A 19,908-nucleotide genomic window follows, 5' to 3' on the forward strand; every position below is an offset into this window, starting at 1 on the left:
GCCGCACACAATCCACAAGTGTCCACTGTCCACAAGTGTACGCAGAGATTCAAAATCTCCATTATCCTCTCGTCACTTTGGTCACAGGCAGCTGTGCCATCGAGCGTGTCACATAGCGCTCAGATATCAGTGGGCCGCACACAATCCACAAGTGTCCAGTGTCCAAAAGTGTACGCAGAGATTCAAAATCTCCATTATCCTCTCGTCACTTTGGTCACAGGCAGCTGTGCCATCGAGCGTGTCACATAGCGCTCAGATATCAGTGGGCCGCACACAATCCACAAGTGTCCAGTGTCCAAAAGTGTACGCAGAGATTCAAAATCTCCATTATCCTCTCGTCACTTTGGTCACAGGCAGCTGTGCCATCGAGCGTGTCACATAGCGCTCAGATATCAGTGGGCCGCACACAATCCACAAGTGTCCAGTGTCCAAACGTGTACGCAGAGATTCAAAATCTCCATTATCCTCTCGTCACTTTGGTCACAGGCAGCTGTGCCATCGAGCATGTCACATAGCGCTCAGATATCAGTGGGCCGCACACAATCCACAAGTGTCCACTGTCCACAAGTGTACGCAGAGATTCAAAATCTCCATTATCCTCTCGTCACTTTGGTCACAGGCAGCTGTGCCATCGAGCGTGTCACATAGCGCTCAGATATCAGTGGGCCGCACACAATCCACAAGTGTCCAGTGTCCAAAAGTGTACGCAGAGATTCAAAATCTCCATTATCCTCTCGTCACTTTGGTCACAGGCAGCTGTGCCATCGAGCGTGTCACATAGCGCTCAGATATCAGTGGGCCGCACACAATCCACAAGTGTCCAGTGTCCAAAAGTGTACGCAGAGATTCAAAATCTCCATTATCCTCTCGTCACTTTGGTCACAGGCATCTGTGCCATCGAGCGTGTCACATAGTGCTCAGATATCAGTGGGCCGCACACAATCCACAAGTGTCCAGTGTCCAAAAGTGTACGCAGAGATTCAAAATCTCCATTATCCTCTCGTCACTTTGGTCACAGGCAGCTGTGCCATCGAGCGTGTCACATAGCGCTCAGATATCAGTGGGCCGCACACAATCCACAAGTGTCCAGTGTCCAAAAGTGTACGCAGAGATTCAAAATCTCCATTATCCTCTCGTCACTTTGGTCACAGGCAGCTGTGCCATCGAGCGTGTCACATAGCGCTCAGATATCAGTGGGCCGCACACAATCCACAAGTGTCCACTGTCCACAAGTGTACGCAGAGATTCAAAATCTCCATTATCCTCTCGTCACTTTGGTCACAGGCAGCTGTGCCATCGAGCGTGTCACATAGCGCTCAGATATCAGTGGGCCGCACACAATCCACAAGTGTCCAGTGTCCAAAAGTGTACGCAGAGATTCAAAATCTCCATTATCCTCTCGTCACTTTGGTCACAGGCAGCTGTGCCATCGAGCGTGTCACATAGCGCTCAGATATCAGTGGGCCGCACACAATCCACAAGTGTCCAGTGTCCAAAAGTGTACGCAGAGATTCAAAATCTCCATTATCCTCTCGTCACTTTGGTCACAGGCAGCTGTGCCATCGAGCGTGTCACATAGCGCTCAGATATCAGTGGGCCGCACACAATCCACAAGTGTCCAGTGTCCAAAAGTGTACGCAGAGATTCAAAATCTCCATTATCCTCTCGTCACTTTGGTCACAGGCAGCTGTGCCATCGAGCGTGTCACATAGCGCTCAGATATCAGTGGGCCGCACACAATCCACAAGTGTCCAGTGTCCAAAAGTGTACGCAGAGATTCAAAATCTCCATTATCCTCTCGTCACTTTGGTCACAGGCAGCTGTGCCATCGAGCGTGTCACATAGCGCTCAGATATCAGTGGGCCGCACACAATCCACAAGTGTCCACTGTCCACAAGTGTACGCAGAGATTCAAAATCTCCATTATCCTCTCGTCACTTTGGTCACAGGCAGCTGTGCCATCGAGCGTGTCACATAGCGCTCAGATATCAGTGGGCCGCACACAATCCACAAGTGTCCAGTGTCCAAAAGTGTACGCAGAGATTCAAAATCTCCATTATCCTCTCGTCACTTTGGTCACAGGCAGCTGTGCCATTGAGCATGTCACATAGCGCTCAGATATCAGTGGGCCGCACACAATCCACAAGTGTCCAGTGTCCAAAAGTGTACGCAGAGATTCAAAATCTCCATTATCCTCTCGTCACTTTGGTCACAGGCAGCTGTGCCATCGAGCGTGTCACATAGCGCTCAGATATCAGTGGGCCGCACACAATCCACAAGTGTCCAGTGTCCAAAAGTGTACGCAGAGATTCAAAATCTCCATTATCCTCTCGTCACTTTGGTCACAGGCAGCTGTGCCATCGAGCGTGTCACATAGCGCTCAGATATCAGTGGGCCGCACACAATCCACAAGTGTCCACTGTCCACAAGTGTACGCAGAGATTCAAAATCTCCATTATCCTCTCGTCACTTTGGTCACAGGCAGCTGTGCCATCGAGCGTGTCACATAGCGCTCAGATATCAGTGGGCCGCACACAATCCACAAGTGTCCAGTGTCCAAAAGTGTACGCAGAGATTCAAAATCTCCATTATCCTCTCGTCACTTTGGTCACAGGCAGCTGTGCCATCGAGCGTGTCACATAACGCTCAGATATCAGTGGGCCGCACACAATCCACAAGTGTCCACTGTCCAAAAGTGTACGCAGAGATTCAAAATCTCCATTATCCTCTCGTCACTTTGGTCACAGGCAGCTGTGCCATCGAGCGTGTCACATAGCGCTCAGATATCAGTGGGCCGCACACAATCCACAAGTGTCCAGTGTCCAAAAGTGTACGCAGAGATTCAAAATCTCCATTATCCTCTCGTCACTTTGGTCACAGGCAGCTGTGCCATCGAGCGTGTCACATAGCGCTCAGATATCAGTGGGCCGCACACAATCCACAAGTGTCCAGTGTCCAAAAGTGTACGCAGAGATTCAAAATCTCCATTATCCTCTCGTCACTTTGGTCACAGGCAGCTGTGCCATCGAGCGTGTCACATAGCGCTCAGATATCAGTGGGCCGCACACAATCCACAAGTGTCCACTGTCCACAAGTGTACGCAGAGATTCAAAATCTCCATTATCCTCTCGTCACTTTGGTCACAGGCAGCTGTGCCATCGAGCGTGTCACATAACGCTCAGATATCAGTGGGCCGCACACAATCCACAAGTGTCCAGTGTCCAAAAGTGTACGCAGAGATTCAAAATCTCCATTATCCTCTCGTCACTTTGGTCACAGGCAGCTGTGCCATCGAGCGTGTCACATAGCGCTCAGATATCAGTGGGCCGCACACAATCCACAAGTGTCCAGTGTCCAAAAGTGTACGCAGAGATTCAAAATCTCCATTATCCTCTCGTCACTTTGGTCACAGGCAGCTGTGCCATCGAGCGTGTCACATAGCGCTCAGATATCAGTGGGCCGCACACAATCCACAAGTGTCCAGTGTCCAAAAGTGTACGCAGAGATTCAAAATCTCCATTATCCTCTCGTCACTTTGGTCACAGGCAGCTGTGCCATCGAGCGTGTCACATAGCGCTCAGATATCAGTGGGCCGCACACAATCCACAAGTGTCCACTGTCCACAAGTGTACGCAGAGATTCAAAATCTCCATTATCCTCTCGTCACTTTGGTCACAGGCAGCTGTGCCATCGAGCGTGTCACATAGCGCTCAGATATCAGTGGGCCGCACACAATCCACAAGTGTCCAGTGTCCAAAAGTGTACGCAGAGATTCAAAATCTCCATTATCCTCTCGTCACTTTGGTCACAGGCAGCTGTGCCATCGAGCGTGTCACATAGTGCTCAGATATCAGTGGGCCGCACACAATCCACAAGTGCCCAGTGTCCAAAACTGTACGCAGAGATTCAAAATCTCCATTATCCTCTCGTCACTTTGGTCACAGGCAGCTGTGCCATCGAGCATGTCACATAGCGCTCAGATATCAGTGGGCCGCACACAATCCACAAGTGTCCAGTGTCCAAAAGTGTACGCAGAGATTCACAATCTCCATTATCCTCTCGTCACTTTGGTCACAGGCAGCTGTGCCATCGAGCGTGTCACATAGCGCTCAGATATCAGTGGGCCGCACACAATCCACAAGTGTCCAGTGTCCAAAAGTGTACGCAGAGATTCAAAATCTCCATTATCCTCTCGTCACTTTGGTCACAGGTAGCTGTGCCATCGAGCGTGTCACATAGCGCTCAGATATCAGTGGGCCGCACACAATCCACAAGTGTCCAGTGTCCAAAAGTGTACGCAGAGATTCAAAATCTCCATTATCCTCTCGTCACTTTGGTCACAGGCAGCTGTGCCATCGAGCGTGTCACATAGCGCTCAGATATCAGTGGGCCGCACACAATCCACAAGTGTCCACTGTCCACAAGTGTACGCAGAGATTCAAAATCTCCATTATCCTCTCGTCACTTTGGTCACAGGCAGCTGTGCCATCGAGCATGTCACATAGCGCTCAGATATCAGTGGGCCGCACACAATCCACAAGTGTCCAGTGTCCAAAAGTGTACGCAGAGATTCAAAATCTCCATTATCCTCTCGTCACTTTGGTCACAGGCAGCTGTGCCATCGAGCGTGTCACATAGCGCTCAGATATCAGTGGGCCGCACACAATCCACAAGTGTCCAGTGTCCAAAAGTGTACGCAGAGATTCAAAATCTCCATTATCCTCTCGTCACTTTGGTCACAGGCAGCTGTGCCATCGAGCGTGTCACATAGCGCTCAGATATCAGTGGGCCGCACACAATCCACAAGTGTCCACTGTCCACAAGTGTACGCAGAGATTCAAAATCTCCATTATCCTCTCGTCACTTTGGTCACAGGCAGCTGTGCCATCGAGCATGTCACATAGCGCTCAGATATCAGTGGGCCGCACACAATCCACAAGTGTCCACTGTCCACAAGTGTACGCAGAGATTCAAAATCTCCATTATCCTCTCGTCACTTTGGTCACAGGCAGCTGTGCCATCGAGCGTGTCACATAGCGCTCAGATATCAGTGGGCCGCACACAATCCACAAGTGTCCACTGTCCACAAGTGTGTGCAGAAATTCTAAAACTCCCCTGTCCTATAGACACCTTGTACCTTGTTTTACATTACTATATAGTTTGTTGGATTTTGTCTACATTTCTACCAAAAATGAGGAATGCTGGTGGAAGATGCCGTGGAATTGGGCGGGGGTTGGCAGCTGGTAATGATGGTGTTGGTGGTGGATCTGATGGTAGTGGCAAGAGCAAAATAGGACCGAATGCAGGAGGTGCTGACCCTGCGTCATCGTCTGGCTACATAAGGACTCGAACGCTTAGTTTTCTAGGAGTTGGCAAACCGCTTTTAAAGGCAGAGCATCAGGAAAAAGTTTTGTCTTACATTGCTGACTCAGCCTCCAGCTCTATCGCCTCCTCTTCTTCAGTTGTAAAAAGTAAAAGCACTGAGTCATCATTGGAGGCTCATGTTCATGAACCACACCTTTCCTTGTGTCCTTCACCCCAACCAAGATTGAAGGATGACGCAGGCCATACTACTGATTACTCCATGGAGCTGTTTTCACATACCATGCCTGGATTATCAAGTCAAATGGTGAATTACCCAGGCCAAGATGAATCTGACATGGAGTGCACTGATGCACAGCCGCTGATGGATGATTCTGCTGGTACATTCACTCAGAGCACTACATTGTCCTCGCAGTGTACAGAGCCAGATTTTGACCCTGATGAGACTCAGGTGCCCCTTCCCGCACACTATACCACCATACACGGTGACACAGAGAAAGGTGCACATGACATAGAAGAGGAGGTGATGGATGACCCAGTTGTTGACCCAGATTGGCATCCATTGGGGGAAGAGGGTGCTGCTTCCAATAGCTCAGATGAGGAGCATCCACAGCAGACATCGACATCGCAACAGCTGTTATCTGGCAGGCCCGGAGCACTCCAAAGACAGGTTCCAAACATCAAAAGAGTTGCTGGACAGCTTGTCCAGAGGGTCAAAAGATCACAGCATGCTAGGCCGCAAAATGTCTGCCAAAGTAGGAAGAGTGCAGTGTGGCAGTTTTTTGAACAAAATCCTCATGATCAGGCCAAGGTTATCTGTAAGAAGTGCGCAAAGACCTTTAGCCGAGGGAAAAATCTGAAAAATTTGAATACCAGTTGCATGCTTAGACATTTAGCCAGCATGCACTTGCAAGCGTGGACACAACACCAAACCTCAAGTGCCACATGTGCAACTGATCACAACGAATGTAGTCAGCAACGCTACATTGTTTCCCCCACTGTAAGCCCACCGGTTAGCACAGCAGCAAATGTTGAGGTGTCGTTGCAAGGCCACAGCAGTCAGGGAATCCCACTGTTATATCAACGAAAGACTGATTCTAGGCCATCAGAAAGAACAACAACTCCATCACCATCATCAACCCTCTCTCAGTCCGCCCTGTCCACCGCTACTTCCACCATATGCAGCTCTCAAGTCCAGCTCACCCTCCCAGACACTATGAGTAGGTCAAGAAAGTACTCAGTCTCTCATCCGCGTACACTGGGTTTGAACGCCCACATTGCCAAACTAATCTCGTTTGAGATGATGCCCTTTCGGTTGGTGGAAAGCACAGCTTTCCGCGAACTCATGGCCTATGCAGTACCACGCTATGACCTACCCAGTCGCCACTTCTTCTCTCGCAAAGCCATCCCAGCCCTCCACCATCATGTGAAAGACCGCATTGTCCATGCACTCAAGCAGTCAGTGAGCGGAAAGGTGCACCTCACAACTGATGCATGGTCCAGTCGGCATGGCCAGGGCCGTTACGTGTCCATCACTGCGCACTGGGTTAATGTGGTGGATGCAGGGTCCACAGGGGACAGCGGTGGTGGGACAGTGCTGCCTAGCCCACGGTATAGGAAACAGTTGGCTGTAGGCGTTCGACCCTCCTCCTCCTCCTCCTCCTCCAGAAGCGACAGCTCGTCCACAGAGCGCAGTCGTACGAGCACTCCATCTGCAGCTGCCACTGTTGCACACGATGTGTCCCCCTATCGAGCAGCTAGTGGAAAGCGTCAGCAGGCTGTGTTGCAGATGATGTGTTTGGGCGACAGACACACCGCCGAGGTGCTGGCCGAGTACTTGAAGCGACAAACTGAGTCATGGCTGGGCAGTGTACATCTTGAGGCAGGCAAGGTAGTTAGTGATAACGGCCGTAATTTTGTGGCAGCCATAGCCCTTTCAAAACTCAGCCACATACCTTGCTTGGCTCACACCTTGAACCTGGTGGTGCAGTGCTTCCTCAAAAATTATCCGGAGTTAACAGCCCTGCTCCAGAAGTTGCGAAGACTGTGCGCGCACATCCGCCGGTCGCCTGTACACTCCGTTCGTATGCAGAAGCTGCAGCGATTGCTCCACCTTCCCAACCACCGCCTCATTATCGACATTGCAACAAGGTGGAACTCCACCCTGCACATGGTGGAGCGGCTGTGTGAGCAGAGGCAGGCCATAATGCATTTGTGGGAGGATACACGGCCAGGCACTTTGAGAGCAGACATGGAGTTGACAGGCGTGCAGTGGTCGAAGCTGAAAGACCTCTGTAAAGTCCTTCAGTGTTTTGAGGAATGCACACGGCTGGTAAGCGCAGACGACGCCATCCTAAGCATGAGCATCCCACTTATGCGTCTGCTCATGCAAACTTTGACGCACCTTAAGGAGCAGGCGTCTGCAGCCAATGTTGATGAGGAGGAAGAGGAGGAGGGAATCCTTGATGACATTCAGCCATTGTCTGCTCAGGGACCTCTCCTGGACGAGGTGGAGGAAGAAGAGGAGGAGGAGGAGGAGGATGATGGGGATGATTACTTAGGGGAGGAGGATGCATCTCGTGGGGCAAGTGAAAATGTTGGCGTGGCAAGGTCTGGTACAGGGTTTGTGCATGACTGGAGGGATGTGGATTTGCCAGAAAGTGCTCCTCCACCCAGCACTCGCAGTGCATCATTGACACCGGGAACATTGGCCCACATGTCAGATTATGCTTTGCGGATCCTAAAAAGGGACCCCCGCATTGCCAAAATGATGAACGATGACGACTACTGGTTGGCCAGCATCCTGGATCCACGCTATAAAGGCAAATTACAAAACATCATGCCACAGGAGAACCTTGACCTAATATTGGCTAATAAACAAGCAACTCTGGTAAATCGGTTGCTTGAGGCATTCCCAGCACACAGCAGCGGTGATGGTTCTCACACGAGCCGTACGGGCCGGGGGCAGCTTGGCAGAGGTGTTCGTGGTGCACACAGCAGAAGTGGCGTTGGAGACAGGGGTTTCATGACAATGTTGTGGACTGATTTTTCAAATACCGCTCACACAACTGGTAATACTGCATCGATGGAAAGTGACAGGAGACAGCAGTTGTCAACTATGGTTACAAACTACTTTTCCTCCCATATCGATGTTCTCCCACACAGGTCATTCCCCTTTGACTATTGGGCCGCTAAACTGGACACCTGGCCTGAATTGGCACAATATGCCTTACAGGAGCTCGCTTGCCCAGCTGCAAGTGTGCTATCGGAAAGAGTCTTCAGTGCAGCTGGATCAATCCTGACAGAAAAAAGGACCCGTCTGTCAACCCAAAATGTGGATGATCTAACCTTCATTAAAATGAACCATGCATGGATTTCCAAGGATTTTGTCCCACCTTCCCCTGATGACACATAGGGTGACAGAAAAATGGCTTGCTTTGGTCCACCTCTTCCTGGTACTTCACCTATTTCGCCTTTTGCATCAGTTGAATGTCCAACATCAACATATGCCACTTTCTAAAACTCCCTAACTGTGCTGCCTCCCCCCCCATGGCCGGGGTCACCACCTAGCGCACGACACCGTGCGAGTGCCGTTGCCCTGGACAGGTGGGTAGGCCGACTCTTGGGCGCGGGCACTGGCACAGGGTCCCTCATAGTGCAATCAAGTGTCTCTGACGGTGGTGGTGCACACCCGCCGTCAGACACACCGCTGTACTATGAGGGGCCCAGTGCCAGTACCGACGCCCACGAGTGGGCCCCCCTTGCTTGGCCAGGGCCCCAGCATTTGCAATCTTTACCTCTCCCTGCTCCTCCGCTGTGTAATCTGGGCCGTCAAATCCATACTGTGCCTGACACCGTCTGAGCCTGCCTCCTGAGACATATATTTTGAATGTGTACGCTATCCATACATGTTATCCAGGGATACGGTACCCTTTCTAACCTTTGTGCAATCACGTGCAATCCATACTGGGCCTAACACCGTCTGAGCCTGCCTCATGCTGTATAGACATATATTTTGAATGTGTACGCTATCCATACATGTTATCCAGGGATACGGTACCCTTTCTAACCTTTGTGCAATCACGTGCAATCCATACTGGGCCTAACACCGTCTGAGCCTGCCTCATGCTGTATAGACATATATTTTGAATGTGTACGCTATCCATACATGTTATCCAGGGATACGGTACCCTTTCTAACCTTTGTGCAATCACGTGCAATCCATACTGGGCCTAACACCGTCTGAGCCTGCCTCATGCTGTATAGACATATATTTTGAATGTGTACGCTATCCATACATGTTATCCGGGGATACGGTACCCCTTCTAACCTTTGTGCAATGACGTGCAATCCATACTGGGCCTAACACCGTCTGAGCCTGCCTCATGCTGTATAGACATATATTTTGAATGTGTACGCTATCCATACATGTTATCCGGGGATACGGTACCCCTTCTTACCTTTGTGCAATGACGTGCAATCCATACTGGGCCTAACACCGTCTGAGCCTGCCTCATGCTGTATAGACATATACTTTGAATGTGTACGCTATCCATACATGTTATCCGGGGATACGGTACCCCTTCTAACCTTTGTGCAATGACGTGCAATCCATACTGGGCCTAACACCGTCTGAGCCTGCCTCATGCTGTATAGACATATATTTTGAATGTGTACGCTATCCATACATGTTATCCAGGGATACGGTACCCTTTCTAACCTTTGTGCAATCACGTGCAATCCATACTGGGCCTAACACCGTCTGAGCCTGCCTCATGCTGTATAGACATATATTTTGAATGTGTACGCTATCCATACATGTTATCCGGGGATACGGTACCCCTTCTAACCTTTGTGCAATGACGTGCAATCCATACTGGGCCTAACACCGTCTGAGCCTGCCTCATGCTGTATAGACATATATTTTGAATGTGTACGCTATCCATACATGTTATCCGGGGATACGGTACCCCTTCTAACCTTTGTGCAATGACGTGCAATCCATACTGGGCCTAACACCGTCTGAGCCTGCCTCATGCTGTATAGACATATATTTTGAATGTGTACGCTATCCATACATGTTATCCGGGGATACGGTACCCCTTCTAACCTTTGTGCAATGACGTGCAATCCATACTGGGCCTAACACCGTCTGAGCCTGCCTCATGCTGTATAGACATATATTTTGAATGTGTACGCTATCCATACATGTTATCCGGGGATACGGTACCCCTTCTAACCTTTGTGCAATGACGTGCAATCCATACTGGGCCTAACACCGTCTGAGCCTGCCTCATGCTGTATAGACATATATTTTGAATGTGTACGCTATCCATACATGTTATCCAGGGATACGGTACCCTTTCTAACCTTTGTGCAATCACGTGCAATCCATACTGGGCCTAACACCGTCTGAGCCTGCCTCATGCTGTATAGACATATATTTTGAATGTGTACGCTATCCATACATGTTATCCGGGGATACGGTACCCCTTCTAACCTTTGTGCAATGACGTGCAATCCATACTGGGCCTAACACCGTCTGAGCCTGCCTCATGCTGTATAGACATATATTTTGAATGTGTACGCTATCCATACATGTTATCCGGGGATACGGTACCCCTTCTAACCTTTGTGCAATGACGTGCAATCCATACTGGGCCTAACACCGTCTGAGCCTGCCTCATGCTGTATAGACATATATTTTGAATGTGTACGCTATCCATACATGTTATCCGGGGATACGGTACCCATTCTAACCTTTGTGCAATGACGTGCAATCCATACTGGGCCTAACACCGTCTGAGCCTGCCTCATGCTGTATAGACATATATTTTGAATGTGTACGCTATCCATACATGTTATCCAGGGATACGGTACCCTTTCTAACCTTTGTGCAATCACGTGCAATCCATACTGAGCCTAACACCGTCTGAGCCTGCCTCATGCTGTATAGACATATATTTTGAATGTGTACGCTATCCATACATGTTATCCGGGGATACAGTACCCCTTCTAACCTTTGTGCAATGACGTGCAATCCATACTGGGCCTAACACCGTCTGAGCCTGCCTCATGCTGTATAGACATATATTTTGAATGTGTACGCTATCCATACATGTTATCCGGGGATACGGTACCCCTTCTAACCTTTGTGCAATGACGTGCAATCCATACTGGGCCTAACACCGTCTGAGCCTGCCTCATGCTGTATAGACATATATTTTGAATGTGTACGCTATCCATACATGTTATCCGGGGATACGGTAGCCTTTCTAACCTTTGGGCAATGACGTGCAATCCATACTGGGCCTAACACCGTCTGAGCCTGCCTCATGCTGTATAGACATATATTTTGAATGTGTACGCTATCCATACATGTTATCCGGGGATACGGTACCCCTTCTAACCTTTGTGCAATGACGTGCAATCCATACTGGGCCTAACACCGTCTGAGCCTGCCTCATGCTGTATAGACATATATTTTGAATGTGTACGCTATCCATACATGTTATCCAGGGATACGGTACCCTTTCTAACCTTTGTGCAATCACGTGCAATCCATACTGGGCGTGAGAACGGCTGGCGAGCTGTTAAGCAAGCTACAGCACCTGTCCAGACAAGTACAGGGATTCCCTAGCGAGGAGACTTATTTGATTGTTTTCTATGTTGGGACAGCAATTTTTGGGGAGCACTATACTCTGGAGAATGATAGATGGGGCCCACCATACACTGCAACATTCCAAAGGTGGACATCAGACACTGGAGCAGCATTTACAGGGCCCATTATACACTAGAGCATTAGAAATGGGGCCCATTATGTTTGGAGCATTATTTGGGCCCATAAGACAGTGGAGCTTCATCCATGGGGACCAACATATACTGTAGCATTATGTGGAGCTCATCATATACTGTTTCAAACATTATATGGGACCAATGATTTTGTATGGAGAAATAGATGGGCCTCGTCATGAGATGTAAAAAGTGAGGTATTTTTCATTGTACTATACCGCTATTTCTCTGCCGTATCGGAGCATGATGAGTTGTGGTATGTGTTAAAGGGGCGCTCTTTCGCCCAGGGCACATGAAAACCTGCAGCCAGCCCTCCCCCCCACAAATTTAGCCAAATAACCCCCATTTTTCAGTGCATAACTTGTATTATGAAGTTAATTAAGGTTGACAAGCTTAAGTAAGAAGAATTGATGCTTTTGGCATTCAAATGGGCACTGTAGGTGTGTTTCCTGTCCTCCTCTCACTGCCGACTTTTATTCCCCATTGACTTACATTGGGTTTCGTGTTTCGGGACGACCCCGACTTTTCCTTATAATCGGACGATCTTGCTCGACCCGACTTTTGGAAAAGTCGGGTTTCACGAAACGAAACGCGACCCTAAAAAACCAAAAGTCGCTCAACTCTATTGCCGATACTATTTTTTGCTTTTTAATTTTTACCACGTGTGTAGGGGCAACAGACAGAAGGAAGGGGCAACAGAGAAAAGTGGGTCGCCCTCCCAGGGCTGTGGGGTACTCGGTACCGGGCCAGTGTCAGCGGGATGTGTCACAGCAGCGGTGACCCGGTCCGTGGCCCTGGGTGCCCAAGCAATGGGGGAATTGAAATGTGGAACGTAGTTAATGGAATAGTTCGTGACGCCACCTGTGGTGTTCGGCAAGTGAGATGTTAAGCCGACGCTGCATGCAGATCAACTGGGATTGATGGTATGGTGCAGCAAAGATGTAAAAGCTCCCCACAGGTGAAGCTGTAGTCCCAGGGCAGTGTAGATGTGGTTGGCACGGGGATGTAGCAGTGCCGGAAGGGTAGGAAGCAGACAAAGACACAGCGGGGTGCAATTTCTGTACCTTTACTTGATAAATGCAGTCCAGAGTCCTGATTACAGATGGTACTGGAGCAGGCTAGCCTGGAAGCAGGTCAGGGATTCTCTCTCAGCAGATGGGCTGTGCAGTCTCCTTCTTAGTGCTTATTTGAGTGAAGTACTCCAAGTACTGAGTTACACTGAAGTTCTTCCTACTTCTCTTATTGTCTCTTAGAACTACCTCGTATGGCAGACAGCTGTATCCGTATTCCTCTCTTGGCTCACTCCGTGCTGTTGTGCCTCCGATTCTTAGATGGGAGTAGGGCACTTACAGCCTCCTACTCTTCTGGTATCTGTTGCAGGACCGTTAGTATCCGTACAACCGTGGAGACCAGGCTCCAGTTTATACGATCTCGCTGTGAGGGAGCTCTCCTTCCTCAGCTCAACCTCCAGCTTCTCTCCACACATCTACACACGTGGACCTCCTCACACTAACTGACCACTCCTTCCTCTTAGCCCTCAGAGAGCACTCCTCCCTTCAATTCTGGTTCAGAGTCCCCCCTGCTGGCCTAGAGTGGAACTGTGTTGCATGTATAGGTTAACTGTGAGAGAGATCTTTCACTACTTCCAAGCATGACCTCACCCTCCCTGGAGGAAGGCAAAGCCACTGTGGCGGCCATACTCCTGGGGGTGCCACATTCCCCCTAGTGCAAGTCAGCACTGCGGGGCTGAACAAAACATGAAAACATATGAACACATAGCAAATATAATTGTACAAGATTTGAAAAAGGGAAAAATGTACAAAAACCAAGAGCTCAAAAATAGTCCTGTGATGACAAGTCCAAGCATCAATGTCCATGGTCCATTCCTGGGCAAATGGTGAACTATATACAGGTTGGTGACCACACAAGTCCTGTGGTACAATGTCCATAAAACAAAACTGACAAATTCAAAGGAAATTCTTACAGGTTACCTGTAGGCACAAAACTTGAGAACAGTTACATACTGTATATATATACAATTTCAACATTTACATTAACTTAGCTAGATATGATATCTGATGGGTGGTATACCTTGTGTAGTATGGGTAGACCTGCGTAATACTGGTGTAGTGTGTAATGTACTGGATACACTACTGGTGGCTCTGCATGGCACAGGGATACTAGATTGTCTGCGAACTCTTAGACTCACCATGGGCACAACAGGTTCACCACTGGCAGGGCAAGGGTTCTCTGGCTCCACTGCTGGTGTGGCATCTGCTGCCTGATTTTCCTGAACTTCAGGATTTTCTTGAGTCACGTCTTCCTGTGCTACCAATTGGGGAAATGTCAACACTGGCACCACTATTGCATCATTTACTTTAGTCCAATTTGCAGGAAATTCTCCAAGTATGGTGCTGACCTTTTCTTCCTCTATGGGTTGGACGTTATCTTGTTCTTCCATTCTTTCTTTTAACTGGTCAGTGCATAATTTCAAACGATCCTTCGATACCGCTGCTGAGGTTTCTCCTCCATCTTTACTATTAAGGCACACCTTGGTATTGTCAAAGTTTGAGGGTAGAATGGTATAGGGTTCAGCTTCCCATTGATCATCCAGCTTATGCAGTCTTCTTTTCCTCTTGAGGACTTGTTCTCCTGGTGACAAGGGAACTGCAGGTGCATGCTGATTGTAGTTCCTCTCCTGCTTTTGTCTTGCCTGAGCTAAACTCTTTTCCACACATTCTTGTACTCTTCAGTACTGTTGCTGCCTCTCTGTATCCCAGTCAGCATCTGGTGATGTTACTTCAGGTGTCAGGACTCCCATGTCCAAATCAATAGGCAGTTTACCAGGCTTTGCTCTCATTAGGTAGGCTGGAGTGCAATTTTTGGATTTCACAGGGATGTGGTTGTAGAGGTCTACATGATCTGGCAACTTTTCTGGCCACAGATTCCTCTCCACCAAAGGCAAGGTCTTCCGCAGGTCAATACCTACCTGGTTCATCTTCTTACACATGCCATTGGTCTGTGGGTGATACTGTGTTGTCCGGATCTTCTTACAACCATACAAGTTACAGAATTCCTGGAACACTTCTGCCTCAAAGGCGGGACCTTGATCTGTAAGCACCTGCTCAGGATATCCATGTGGTCTACAGAAGTGCTGTTGGAAAGCTCTGGCTGCTGTCCTGGCTGTTTGATCTTTGACAAGCACAACTACCAGGAATCTTGAGTATTGATCTACAATGGTAAGAGCATAGATGTAGCCTGACCGGCTTGGAACCAGCTTCACATGGTCCAGGGCTACCAACTCCAGTGTCTGTTTGGTGATGATTGGCTGTAGAGGAGCTCTCTGGCTGTTTCAATCCTTTCTGCGCAGGTTACATTGTCCACACTCCCGGCACCACCTCTCAATTGCTTTCCTCATACCAGCCCAGTAGAACCTCTCCCGGAGCAATGCTTCCAACTTCTTCCATCCGAAGTGTCCAGCTCCATTGTGGTATGCTTCCAGGACCATTGATGCCTCTTTCTGACTATCACCTGCCAAACCAGCTCATGAGTGCGAGCATTGATACTCCTCCGACACAGCTTTCCTTCATAAATGAACAGCCGACCTCTTTCCTTCCACAACTGCTGTGTTTCTTCAGGAGCATTCGACTCTGGGCGGGAGTCAGCTTGTGACAGTAGCTCCTTCACCAGGCGGACTGTGGGGTCATTATCCTGAGTTTCTGCCCAGTCATGATGGGGCAATGGGTTTAGGGTGACTTCTTTCAAACCAGACCATCTGTTTCTCACTCCTTGTGCACGCTGGGCCGCAAGTGGCCGGTGGAAGGGAGGTAACTCTATTTCTTCAAGAGCCTCAGGGTCTTCTCCTGCATCTGGCAGATTAGGCATCCTGGACAGCACATCAGCATTGGCATTCTTGTGCCCTGCCCAGTACTTGATGGTAAACTCATAGTTAGACAGCCGAGCCATCCATCGCTGCTCCAGTGCCCCTAGTTTTGCAGTGTCCAAGTGAGTCAACGGGTTGTTGTCCGTGAAGATGGTAAGCTTGGCTGAAGCTAGGTAATGCTTGAATCTCTCAGTCACAGCCCAGACTATGGCGAGGAACTCCAGCTTGAAGGAACTGTAGTTGTCTGGGTTCCTTTCGGTGGGATGAAGCTTCCTGCTGGCATAGGAGATCACCCTTTCTTTGCCATTCTGTACCTGCGACAGTACTGCTCCAAATCCCACGTTGCTGGCATCAGTGTACAACACAAAGGGTTTGTCATAATCTGGGTAGGCCAGAACTTCATCTCCTGTGAGAGCCATCTTCAATCTGGTGAAGGACCACTCCAACTCCTCAGTCCATTCAAATGTGGAATTCTTCTGTTTGGCTTTCTTGGACTGCCCCACCAGAAGATTTTGCATAGGAGTTGCTATTTCAGTGAAGCCTTTGATGAACCTTCGGTAGTAGCCTACCAACCCGAGGAATTGGCGTACTTCATGGAGGTTGCTGGGCTTCGGCCAGTCCCGGATGACTGTGACTTCGTCAGGATCTGGTGCCACACCTTCTGCACTCACTACATGACCGAGGTACTGTACCTTGGGCTTCAGGAGGTGGCATTTGGAAGGCTTCACCTTCAGGTCGAAGTTGGACAAAGCTTCAAACACCTCAGCCAGGTGCTCCAGATGATCTTCATAAGTCTTGGAGAAAACAATGACATCATCAAGGTACAACAGGACTGTCTCAAAGTTCATGTGTCCCAGGCAGCACTCCATCAGCCGTTGAAATGTTCCTGGGGCAGTGCAGAGCCCGAATGGCATATAGTTGAACTCACAGAGACCCATTGGAGTGGTAAATGCTGTTTTCTCCTTGTCTGCCTCTGCTACGGGAACCTGCCAATACCCACTGGCGAGATCCAAGGTGGAAAAGTAGTTAGCAGTTTTAAGTGCAGCTAATGACTCCTCTATTCTAGGTAATGGGTAGGCATCTTTATGTGTAATGCTGTTAATTTTCCTGTAATCATCACACATTCTCATGGTACCATCCTTTTTCTTTACTTCTTTACAAAAACTATTGGAGCTGCCCAGGCAGGGGCTACAACTGTCTCTGATAACCCCTGCTTCCTTCATCTCTCTCAACATCCCTTTTGCACATTGGTATTGTGTTGGGGGTATAGGTCTGTACCTCTCCTTAATGGGTGGATGGTTTCCAGTGGGGATATGATGTTGGACCCCTTTTGCCTGCCCAAAATCTAGTGGGTGTTTGCTGAATACCCGCTCATATTCTTGTGTCACTCTGTAAACCCCATTTTTCTGGTATGAAGGTGTAGAGTCAGTTCCCACCTGCAGTTGCTGGTGCCAATCCTCCATCTGCTTCACAGAGCCATTGTCCACCACCTGATCAGGGGAGACCAAGGGCTCTGCTGCCTGGAAAGAGTTGTTATTAACAGTGAGCAGCATAGCAACTGTGGCGTACCGAGGTATTGTGGTCTCCTCCTCCCCACAATTCAAAAGGCGTACAGGTACTCTCCCTTTACGTACATCAACCACCCCTCTGGCTGTCAGGACAGTGGGCCTGCTATCAGAATATACTGGGTCTACCAATGCCTGGTAATCCTTCCCTCTGAGGCCTATGGCTGCCCAACACCAAATCAACATTTCACATCTGGGGGGTATTGCAATGGGGAAAGCATCACTCACTCTGACACTACCAATTTCTCCGCCAGAGAGTTCTACCTGTCGTCTTTGCATCACGGCTCTGATCTCCTTCTGCAGGACTCGTTGTTCACTGGAACCAGCAGTCTCAGCCACCTGTTGCAACAAGACAATAACCTTGGAAAGACAATTTTCAATTACATTGGTACCAAGAGTCATCATGGGATTACATTCACGTCGATCAATATCCCCAACTATCAGACCTTGAGACTTTAGCTCTACCCGACCCACTTTAACAGTAATCTCTTTACATCCAATCTGTGGCAAAGACTGACCATTACTGGCAACTACTGTTAGTTCATCAGTTGGGCCACGAGTGAGTTCAGAGTCAGCCCAATACCGCTTGTACAGGATATAGGGCATAGTGGTCACCTGGGAGCCAGTGTCCAGCAAAGCGTTCATGGGGATGCCGTCAATTACCACAGGAAGGATCGGTCTCCCTCCCACATACTTGGCTCGCCAGTTCCTTGGGCCTTGTGATCCTACTCCTGGGGGTTGGCCCTCTGCCCCAGGGGTTGCTCGTTTAAAGGACAAAATCTTGCAAGATGACCTGCCTTGTAGCAGCGACGACAGATGGGACGTCCGTCCTGGTCATAGCGATCGTTGTTCCTTCCTCGGAGTGGCGGGGCTCTCCTCCTCCGGAGCCACGGGACATCCTCTGGACTGGAAGCAAGCTGGATCTTTTCTTTGGAGGACACCTGCAGGGACTGCACGGTTTTAGTAAGTGCAGCTATCCCTTTGGTCAACTCCTGGACCTGAAGACGCAGCTCTTCTGTAGGATCTTTATCCAGAGTCTGTGCATCAGCCTCCACAGGGATGGAAGGGAAAGATGATGCTTCCTGGTGGTAGGTGATCACTGGGTGCCTAGGGGGCGCTGGACAGCTGTCAGTTGATTCCTGCAGTACCCGAATAGCCCTGTCCTTAAAATCAGCAAAGTCCAGATTAGGGTTTTGCAGGGTTATGATGCGCAACTGTCCTCTGTGGGTACTGGAGAGGAGTCCTTCACTGATCTGCTCCTTTAACAGCTTATCTTCCTCCTTCACACTGTCAGGATCAACTTGCTTAACTGCTCGCAGCGCCTCCTGCAGGTTAAGAGCATAGTCCCTTATACTGTCCTGCGTTCTCTGCTTTCATCCAAAGAATCGCATCTTGATTTCAGCTGCATGCAGGTGTCAAAGGTGCTTTTCAGCTTGGCTAGAATCTTTTTAACAGTCTCTTTGTCAGTGTGCTGCCAGGCTTTCACCTCTCTCTGTGCTGCACCCGTTAGCTGTCCAATAAGGATATTCACTTTCTGGCTTTCAGACAGAGGGTATACTTTAAACAAACTGCACAGTCTCTCTTTAAATTCACTCAGGGTATGTGACTCGCCCGAGTACTGTGGTAGCCAGGCCGCTCCCGGTATATAGGGCAAAGACAGCGGCATTATGGAGACCGCTGCGGCGGGCGCTCCTTCCTGCGGTGCTGCAGGGTTGGCAACGGCGTCCGCCGCTGCATTGTTGCTCGGCGCAGACTTTCTCTTCCCCCCCTAGTTAGCCAGGGCTGAGGGATGTGTGAGCTCACTGGCGGCCGCTTCGCAGGCCCAACGCTCCGGGCTGTAGGCCTCAGCTCCTCCCCTTCTCGCGTGCTGTCCTCTCTTCACGCGCGGCACTTCACTTCTTCGCGCTCTGCGGCAGGCTCCGTCCACAAAGGCCCACCCCACTTTCTTCCCGTGTGCGCCAAGCAGCGCAGCAATGGCGGCAATTGACGCCAATTTCACACACAGTCTTTTACACAAACACAGTCTATGGCACACAGGACCCGGGGGGGTACCGGGCTCCATGATCCTGTTCGTGATGCCAAGTTGGGTCGCCCTCCCAGGGCTGTGGGGTACTCGGTACCGGGCCGGTGTCAGCGGGATGTGTCACAGCAGCGGTGACCCGGTCCGTGGCCCTGGGCGCCCAAGCAACGGGGGAATTGAAATGGTGGAATGTAGTTAATGGAATAGTTTGTGACGCCACCTGTGGTGTTCGGCAAGTGAGATGTTAAGCCGATGCTGCATGCAGATCCACTGGGACTGATGGTATGGTGCAGCAAAGATGTAAAAGCTCCCCACAGGTGAAGCTG

This window comes from Dendrobates tinctorius, unplaced genomic scaffold (genome assembly GCF_039654945.1).
Source record: "Dendrobates tinctorius isolate UK_male_01 unplaced genomic scaffold, ASM3965494v1 ptg000163l, whole genome shotgun sequence".
In the NCBI taxonomy this organism is placed as follows: domain Eukaryota; kingdom Metazoa; phylum Chordata; class Amphibia; order Anura; family Dendrobatidae; genus Dendrobates; species Dendrobates tinctorius.